The following is a 10,374-nucleotide window of genomic DNA, read 5'->3' on the forward strand; positions in this document are numbered from 1 at the left end:
ACAGACTTATTAAATAAAATAGCCACTCCTCTCTTCTTGCCCATGTGGTATGAGGCACTGTATATCTGATCCACCCAATCCCTCCTCAGTTTGCTATGTTCGGTTGTTGATAAATGAGTTTCTTGGATAAATGCTATAGAGCAATGCATTTTCTTTAATTGGCCAAGCAGTTTTTTCCTCTTAATTGGGTTATTAAGACCATTTATATTATAACTAATACAATTTAAACTTGTCATAGTATCTTTTATAGTGTATTGGTCTTATTCTATATAACATAGGACACATACATGTATCAATCTCAGTATATAGACTTGGATCAGTTTCAAGGAACACAGAACACCAAACAAAACAAAACTCAACACAACAAAACAAAACAAAACAAACAAATATGGGTCCCTATTCAATTGTAAGGGAAAACATAGGGCTTCCAAATTTCCAGCAGGCTGTCTGGCGTAATGTGCCATTGCAGCCTGCCCCCGATGTCTTATGGGCAGAGAGGTGTAGCTATCACTCTCAGGGAGCATTGCACTAAGTGCAGATAAAGCTAACCACTAAAAATGTGGGTGCTCACCCTTAGGGAAAGCCTTTGCCTTAAAACACAGGCTATGTGTGATCCGCCTATGGCTAAGTCCCTGACCTAGGAACCCAAATTCAAACTCAAATAAATTCAAAATATTTCCATTTACCAACAACTAAATATTTAGTCAAAATAAATCATAAATCATAATTCATAATCAGCAGCACTGTTTCTCATGTTCCTTGAGTGCAGCTAACTGAATTACCCATCTTCAGTCATGAGTGCTCTCAGGTCCGCCCCAGATAGTGACGTCATAGTTTGGTTCTTTCGCTGGTCCCGCCTACTTCCTTGTATACGCCATCTGTCTCTTGTCAGCTCTCTCTGTAGTCTCTCTCTTTCATCAATTTCAACAGAAATACTCAGTTCTTTTAGTGTGGGGATTGCATCCGCCAGGGTCTCAAACACCTTCTCTCCTGAGTCCGTGGTCATCCTAAGTTGTGCTGGATACGGACACTTGGCACGTATCCCCTTTTCCTTCAGCTGCTTGATGACCTGACGCACTTGTCCCCGCCTCTTCTGCAGCTCTGGGGAATAGTCATGATCAAAATAGATCCTCTTCTCCTGAAATATGACTTGTTGTCCCCATGCATGCTGCAGGACGCGTTCTTTAACGTTGAAGTCCAGAAAGCGCACAATGATAGAGCGAGGGGGGGCGCTCGGGTCCCTCGGTTTAGCCGTCAGAGAGCGGTGTGCTCTTTCAATATTGATATCCAGATCGGACGATACTTTCAAAGTTGTTGTCAGAAGCTCCTTAACAAACGCTTTAGTGTCAATAGACTCACAGCCTTCAGGTATTTGGTAAATCCGTATATTATTGCGTCTGAGTCTGTTTTCCAGGTTCTCGAATTTCACTCTCGTCTCTGCATCTCTTTTTACAAGGTATTGGAGCGCCCTCTCATGTCTCAAACCTCTCTCGTCAACTTTGCTGATTTCTACCTCCATTTCCTTGATTCTTCCTTCTGTTTTCTCGATCCATTCATTTACCTGGGACACGGATTTCTCGAGTTTGTTCACTGATGATTGAGTGGCGATGTGTGCTTGTTGATTCTCTCTCCTTGCTTCTTGGTTTTCTCTCCTTAGATCTTTCAACTCTTTTAGAATGGCGGACTTTTCTTTCTCAGCGTCCTCGTCAGATTCGCCAGGACTGCACTGAAAGAATTTACTGCAGGGTGTAGTAATGTTTAGTAAAGAACTGACATAATTTCTACTTAGTAATATTAGGAAGTATAATTTCTAAATATTATTTTGTAATATGTACACATTTTATTCTTGAAAATACATTAAATGTGTGGGATGGGTACATTTTAGTAAGAATGTTTGTGTAATATTTACTTACATAATACATAATAATATTTACATACATAATCCTAAAAACAGTAAGTAAATTAACTGTGTGGAATGGGTACATTTTTGTAAGAATGTTTGCGTAATATTTACTTACATAATACATAATAATATTTACATACCTAATCCTTAAAACAGTAGGTAAATTTTAATCAAGCATAGCTTTATTTAATCCGCGCATGCGCATTTGCACCAGGCAGTTCTCTTTCGGTTTCAAGCACATGGAGGAGTTGGTGCGTGGCTGCATTTTTGCAAGAGGATTGACTTGGTTCCAAGGTAAGTTTACCTTTCTGTTTAATTCGATTTGTGATACTAATAGTGGAGCCGTGTGCGTTTGTGATACTTGTTGATATGTTACTGTTCATATTTTAATCTCATAAACTCGTGTTGCTAAGAGTGCAGGGCAGCTGCACCGCTGGTTAATAGTTGCCGCCATTTGACTGCCCTGTATTTTGAGCTGAACAATTCACAGTTTAAGCTGCCTAGTTGCTCTTGTCAGTCCACTCTCGTTCCCCACCAGTGTGGGACTGAGTATCCCGCCAGTCCAGCACTGTGGAAGAGCTAATTTAATGTAACGTTATGTCTGGACATGCCTGTGGCTGCGTTCGGCTCTCGCTTGCTCTCTCTCTCTCTCTCTCTCTCTCTCTCTCTCTCTCTCTCTCTCTCTCTCTCTCTCTCTCTCTCTCTCTCTCTCTCTCTCTCTTTAATGTAACGTTATGTCTGGACATACATGCCTGTGGCTGAGTTCGGCTCGCTCTCTCTCTCTCTCTCTCTCTCTCTCTCTCTCTCTCTCTCTCTCTCTCTCTCTCTCTCTCTCTCTCTCTCTCTCTCTCTCTCTCTGTGCTGTGCTCACTGCATTTGCATCACACACACACACACACACACACACACACACACACACACAGAATGAATGTCTTTAAAAACGGGCTAGTCTGCACACAATGAAAGAATGTGTGAATACTTTTGCAATTAGGTGAATGTGATCCATGAAATTCACCTGTAAAAAAACATGTCTCTGTCAACAGGACACAGGGCAGCACCACAGCTGCAGGATGATCAGTGGAGTGACACTGCAACATTAGTCAGGCAAGTAGAAATGTAATGCATTCTATCATGTTGCTGTTACTTATTTCCCCCTATCCTAATGTGATATAAAATTGTGGCTAAATGTTTTAGATCGGGGCTGAGATTTTTCTCTGACTGGAGGGGAAAATAATAAATGATCTCTGAACTATCTCTTTAACCAAATCACATACATTTAGGCTATTCTATGTGATCTCCTTTTGATAACTAATGAAATAATGATATATGTTTTAACTTCCATTCACTGAGCCTTCCCTGAAACTGTTTGGAGTCCCCCTGGGGAGGCCCGCCTCTCACTTAGAAAACCTCTGTTTTAGACCATTGTTTTAATATCACAATTGTGTCTGTTACAGGATGACCTTACTCTTACGATGAGTCGAGAGTGGACAGTTGAGGGAGGAGGACACACCAACACCAAGGGAGGTGTTGTGGGGACAACTGAGGCCGTTCCTGGACAAACTGAGTCAGGTGTGCTTGTTTAAAAAAAAATCAGGAAGACACACCAATCCAATCCATACACAGCACAAATCCTCCATCTTTCCACCCATGGCTCTTGTAGGGGTGGGAATCACACGTTTGATCTCAATACAATACTACATGTATATGGATTCATTGGACAATGATGCGATATTTGCCAATATCACGATTTCTATACGATTCGATTGAGCGGCTGCGATCGATATTAGACTATATGCATTGATTTATATCCGAGAGGGGAGCGAATATCCTCTCCCTATTTTTCTTGCGTGCTTGCTATGGTGCTCGCATTGTTTGTATGCGAAAGAGTACGCTAATAATTCATATTGATGTTTTCACTGTCCATCAATGCTGTCACATGACATCTCTTGCCCCGGAAGTGAGTTTCCCATTAATTTTTTCCATAGACATTTAAAAAACCCTTATATAACAAGTTTTAAGGCTGGAACCAAGCCAACTCGTGACCTACTGAACTGTGAGTGACCATAAAACATTTAACTTGGAGCAAAATGTATCAGATCATTGAATCGATGCATCAATGCAGATCGATGTATCGTTCCACCCCGAGGCTCTTGCTCCGTAGCCTGGTAAACCAGCCCGTCACGTGAACTCACATTTCATTTGGTTCTCCGTGACGGTCTGGCCCCGACGCCAGTGGGGGGGTTTAGCAGAAGCGGAAGAGCGGAAGAGCCAATCAGCGACTCCGCTGGGATTGACAGCGCAAGTTGGCCAATCAGGAACGCCACTAGCACTGCACTAACAAAACAGTAATGCCCGCTTCCTTGCCTGATGGTCTCGAGGAGTCATGTCAGCGTTTGTCTAGTTTAAACAGCCATAAAGTGCAGTTATTGCAGAAATAGACTCAATAACAACAATTAAGCAAGTACAGGAGTATCGCCGCGACCGCAGAGTTTCTTGGCGGAAAATATGTTTTTGCCATTCTCCCGAGTGGATTTGGGTTTGATTGGATCCGACGCTGATTGGCTGAAGGAGTTGTCTGTCAAGGCAACTAAGCCCGCCCATGCTCCCGCCCCTGCTAAACCCCCCCCATGGCATCGGGGCCAGACCGTCACGCAGAACCAAATGAAATGTGAGTTCACGTGACGGGCTGGTTTACCAGGCTACTTGCTCCGTGCACTCAAATCACATGTTGTGTTCTCTCTTGACAGTTCATCGTGTATGAATAATGGTTCAGTATTGACACAATATTTGTTGTGCTCTGTTCACAGAACCAAAGCATTGAGATGAGACATGAAGCCGTTATCTCCACCCTCATACTGTACCTTGGCGAGAAAGAAGAGGAACTTTTTGACGAATGCCAGGTAATGCATGATTTTTTTAACACTTTAAAATGTAAATTTGTTATAATTTAAAATCCAAATTAACGGTAAGAGAGGAAGGCAGACGAAGGGATGGAGGGAAGGGATGGAGATATTACAATCAGCGATGGCCCAAATGGCAGATAAAAAAAATAAAAAATCGTACTGTATCATCTGAAAGAACAAACTCAATTTCATTGATTCAAATTAAGTACAATCACAAAAATTAAACGTGCTCTACGGTTACAAAGCCATAGGTGGGCCTTTTCCATTGGCCCCTTTGGCCACTTGAGCTAAACCATGTCGCCCTGATTTATGTTTCCTTTACCACTTTAAATGCGCCGAGCCTTGCCCAAGATGGACATGGGGCCAAAGGCATGGCTCATGTGATCAGGAAATGGTACAGTAAAATGAAGCAGATATCTGAAAGTACAAACCGAAACACACGAGACAAATTAAACATCAAACCACAGAGATTTAATTATTAGAAGCTACAAAAGAACACTTGAGAGGCTTTTAAACACACCTTTCTCTCTGCTCTCTCCACTCTGGAGAGAGACAGGAGAGTTTGCTATTACAACCTATCCTGCAACACAGCTGTTTATTTGAGGGGGAGGAGGGAGGTCGTCGAGGGTTGACTGAGGCGTTGCTGCAGCTCGCTTGCAATTTTGCAACCCGCTCGAGGTGGGTCTAGTGTGCTTTGGTCCCATTCCAGAGAAGGTCCATCTCGATCGCAGCTCGGCATGGCTTGGCACATAAAAAAAATTGTAATGGAAACTGAAATCAGCTCGACATGGCATGGCTTTACACAGCTAAAGGTGACAATGTAAAAGGCCAATTAAGGTGCAGAGGCACACGATTGGCTGAAAGCAACATGTATGCAGGGGCTACCATCTGGAATGCAGCCTTGTGCCTTGTGCCATGTTCTGCAAATATTTTATGAATGCTGGCTTACTGTAAAAGCATCACAGCATGAACTTACTGTAGATTTGACACAATTTAACATAATCTGAGCTATGTTTAATAAAGGTCATTTTTAACACTACTGTATGTGTTCATTCTGCCCTGACAATGTAATCACTTCAAATGATTCAATCACTGTATTTTGTATTATTTGTTTCTCAACTGAATTGTCTTCTTTTTTCTTGTCAATTGTATGAGGGGGACAGTCGCAGTGATGCCACTCAACACATCCTCAAGATCCTGGTCGTCCATGGTGCTGATCGAGAGGAGCCAGTGGATGTATCCGTCCTTCTTGAGGGCAAGGAGATGTCAGGATGCGACAGTACTGCTGTCGCCATGGCAAGTACTGTACAATCTGCTGCTGGTACGCCTCAAATCACTTCTCCATCTTGCAAAAGACTGTAACAATTCACCTGCATTGGACCCTCGTCTCGCATACAGCAGCTTGTGGACTTTCCAATGTCATGACAGACATTAATCAATAACACATGCATCTGATATAGAATGGTTGTTTTTTTGCTGTAACTGAATGTTCATTCAAGTGTCTGCTTTTCTGTAAAATGTTTCCAAAGTCAAGTCCTGGACATATTTGACCAGATCCAACAGATCTTTTAGAGCAGTGGTTTTCAAACGTTTTCACATCAAGGACCCCTACATGACACAAATTAGACCATGGACCACATTTGATAAGTTTTTGTCCCAGGGTCCACCATCTGATACAATTTTTGCTTTTGATGTTTTATTACAGAAAGTGTACGAAAATCCATGACCAAAATAGTCATACATTCTGTCATTGTATTACTTTTGGATGGAATTATAGTAAAATAATGTCTCTCGCTTTTTGATGGGGATCTTCTTAAGGACCCGTGGGGGTCCCCAGGACCCCACTTTGAGAATCACTGTTTTAGAGAGTCAGAACATTTATGGTCGCTATGATTAGGGCACTTAAAGGGATAGTTTGGTTTGTTTGAAGTGGGGTCCTATCAGCTAGTTGCATACACTAACTGAAATAGGTACAGTGTTCTGGACGCTGAGCGCACCGTCTATCGAGACCCAGCACTCTGAAGCAACAGCCTCCACAGCTCTGTCTCTCTAGCACACGGGGCCAAGAACTAAAACGTAATTTAGCCACCTAAAACAACGCCCACCTAAACAAGTCAATATCATTGATGCAAGCTCTATTTTGACAATTTTCAGCACTTTACTTTACCGTCAAACAGCCCTCTCATTCGGCACTATTTCCTCCCAACCGTAGAACTACCGTATTCCTCCGCTAAACACCTGAACAGAACACAGAGCCACGGTTTACAAAACAGGAAGGCTTAGAAGAGAGACAAAACACTGACTTACTTTAGAGACAACAAGTCACCTGGCCTCTCTGGTCTGGGACGTTTTCCCCAATTCATCCTGGGAATGGTGAAAAAGGTCTGCAGGACACCCCGGCATTTAGGCAGCATATTATGGCAGTTCCTCGTATCTCTCTTTCTGCCTGTTCACTCTCTCTCTGCAAAAGTTCCTCTTCTGTATATTAGTCTCTCTGGTTCATAATTGTATTTGTCACCAAGGTGAATGGCATATCGTCCTCGCTATCAAAATCACTCATATTTTATTCTATTTGTTGTCTTCACTAACAAGCCGGGAGAAATAACCCAAAATAACAGCTGATCTGCGGAGTAATCCAGCGCCGCGGCTCTGTGCAGGCATTTAGCGGAGGAATACGGCAGGTGTACGGTTGGGAGAAAAAGTAGTACCAAATGAGAAGGCTGTTTGGCAGAAAAGTAAAGCGCTGAAAATTGTCAAAATAGAGCGTACATGTACACATATATCGATTTGTTTAGGTGGCCGTTGTTTTAGGTGGCTAAATTACGTTTTAGTTCTTGGCCCCATCTACTAGAGAGACAGAGGTCTGGAGGCTGCTGCTTCAGAGTGCTGGGTCTCGATAAACGGTGTGCTCAGCGTCCAGAACACTGTACCTATTTCAGTTAGTGTATGGAACTAGCTGATAGGACCCCACTTCAAACAAACCGAACTATCCCTTTAAGTGAATGCTTTTTGAGTGGTCTTGTGTCTGCCCTGGTATGTCACCTTTTTCATTATTCATGTTTGCATCCCTGGTCAAGCTAATTCCACGGTTTTGTTGTTTCAACCATTTGGAAGGTTTTACGGAATGCACCTTAAGTAGATGTTTCCAGATGTCACATGTGATGTGAACGTTGGTGATTCATTGTTGGGAAAAAAATAAATTGTTAAATGGTATTTTAGTTGTGATTTGTGAATATTTGGTAACATTTATGGAAAACATGTAAAAACATTTACATAATAGACCCTTCTCACGGGGGCCATTTTGTGTCGAAAAGGCAGAATAAACACAGGTGCAAGCAAAACACTAATGAGGATTTCCAAATTCCAATCATGGAAGTTGGAAACCCTCATTAGTGTTTTGCTTACACCTGTGTTTACCCTGCCTTTTCGACACAAAATGGCCCCCTTGAGAAGGGTCTAATTATAGTGAGTAATTATTACGTAATTAAAATGTCAAACAGAGAACAATACAGATGAATAAGATTTACTTGATAGTTTTAAATAACATTTACTTAAAGGTTTTAAGTAGATCTTACTTGATACTGGCAAGTGAGTTGTACTTAGTATTTCAGCACTAAAATGTACTTGAAAATCGCCGTGCAAATAGTCGCAGAGATTTCATTAAGTAAATCTTACAAATCATTTTTTTGAGTGTGGCATTTTCGCCTCGCTTTTGTTGATCTCTCCTTCTACCGCCACGAGTACCCATCTTTACTTCTAGGGTTAGGGTTAGGGTTAGGGTTAGGGTTAGGGTTAGGGTTAGGGTGCAAAAATGCACTCTTGAAGCTAAATAAATCCAAAACCAACAAGTTAATTATTTCCATTTTTACTTCAATGTAGAACAGTCATTTCTTACACATGAGATTACTTTTAGCCTTTTAGTCATAAAGATTATTGAAAGATATTCCTTACCAGACTAAAATGTTATAACAGAAGTGGAGTATTGGCCAGAATGACATGAACATTTGGACACTTATTCAGCGGGTACCTTGCATGTTGCATTCAGGTGCACTGTAAAAAAGAAAAAAAAAAAAAAATGCAATTCCAGCGCGGGCCGCACAGGGGGCGCTCGCGGGCCGCATGTGGCCCGCGGGCCGCCTTTTGCCCAGGTCTGGTCTAGACCAAAGCAGTCAGTTAGTTTTTCAACAAGAACATGTGGCTGAATGGTGTTGAATGCTGATGAAAAGTCAACAAAAAGCAATCTGGCGTGGTTCTTACTGCCCTCTAGGTGTTTATACAGGAGGTTCAGCAAGGTGGCTGTAGCGTCTTGCACGCCTCTTTTCGCACGATAAGCGAACTGAAAGGGGTCGAGCAAGCACTCAGTTTTAGCTACAAGCTCAGTTTTTACTAACTTTTCAAACTGCTTCATGACAGTTTGACAGGCAACCATGAATAAAGCTAACCTTCACACATAGCAAGCAACACTACAACAGGCATATTAGTGGCTATTCTATACCATTTAACACATTACCTAAATGGCTAGCCACTTAGCATTATGCTAGTGTGCATTTGCATATCAACAGACCCATTAACAAACAGCTTAGCACTAGTAGTTTACACCTCAGCTCAGTATCCCCCTACAATGATGATCACAGGTACCCAATACATTAGAATCTAATGTAGTGGTTCCCAAACTTAGGGTCGCGACCCTGAGTGGGGTCGCCTGGAATTAAAATAGGGTTGCCTGAAATTTCAACTTTTTTTTTACACCACACACAATTTAACACCTTAAGTGCCATAGCCGAAATAATTCGTCTTACATAATCCAACGCTTAAGTGCCAGAGCCGAGTTTACTCGTCTTACATAAACATTTTTTTTTTTTTGACGGTGGGACATGAATCAACAACTTTTACATCTTCGAGATCACTATTGGAGCAAGATAATGTGTATAATCTATTTTACCGACCCACTAAGTGTTGACAGTGCTCCCCCAGACGACCGAAATCAAAGAAAAAACTGCCGCGGGACCAAGCCGTTCAAGGAAATGCCGTGGCGATTTTACAGTAACAGACTTGTCTTGCCTGAGAGCGGCCGCGCACCGGCAGCAGCACACAGAGAGCGGAGAGCGATTTGCAAAATAGATCATAGGTGAAACACACTTTGAAACACCTCAGAAAGGCCAGAATCAACATCTGCCCATCGCCCACGCATTCCCCGGCCCATCTTGACTCGCACAAGGAGCGTCTGCACGCAGGCAAGCAGGCAGGCAGGCACACAGGCAGGCAGCAGCAAAAGCGCTTCTGACACGCCCGCTGTACAGCGGAGGGAGGAGGGAGGAGGGAGGAGGGAGGAGGGAGGAGGGAGGAGGGAGGAGGGAGTTTGAATGAGAGGGGTGTTTCCTGTTGTTATGGAGGAAATTACTGTTCAAAACTATTGTTTAGAATGTCTGACGGTCTTACTGATGCCAAAAATGAATGGTTAAAGTGACTGTTTCACAAAAAGCCATTTATCTCTGAATAAATTTCCAGACGCTGAAACCATGCTGTACTCAACGGCTAATATCTACATAACTACTAACTCTGCAAACT

General features: G+C 42.5%; 1 long non-coding RNA gene across 1 annotated transcript; it reads left to right on the forward strand.

The window, feature by feature from the left end:
- The first annotated feature begins 2,126 nt into the window (after window positions 1-2,126).
- LOC310786601 lies at window positions 2,127-8,006 on the forward strand. Its single transcript, XR_014553228.1, has 5 exons — window positions 2,127-2,197; window positions 2,947-3,007; window positions 3,358-3,472; window positions 4,711-4,803; window positions 5,970-8,006. It is a non-coding gene; the product is annotated as an uncharacterized lncRNA (long non-coding RNA).
- The last annotated feature ends 2,368 nt before the right edge of the window (window positions 8,007-10,374 follow it).

The sequence above is a fragment of the Poromitra crassiceps genome (assembly GCF_964638095.1).
Source record: "Poromitra crassiceps genome assembly, chromosome: 1".
NCBI lineage: Eukaryota > Metazoa > Chordata > Actinopteri > Beryciformes > Melamphaidae > Poromitra > Poromitra crassiceps.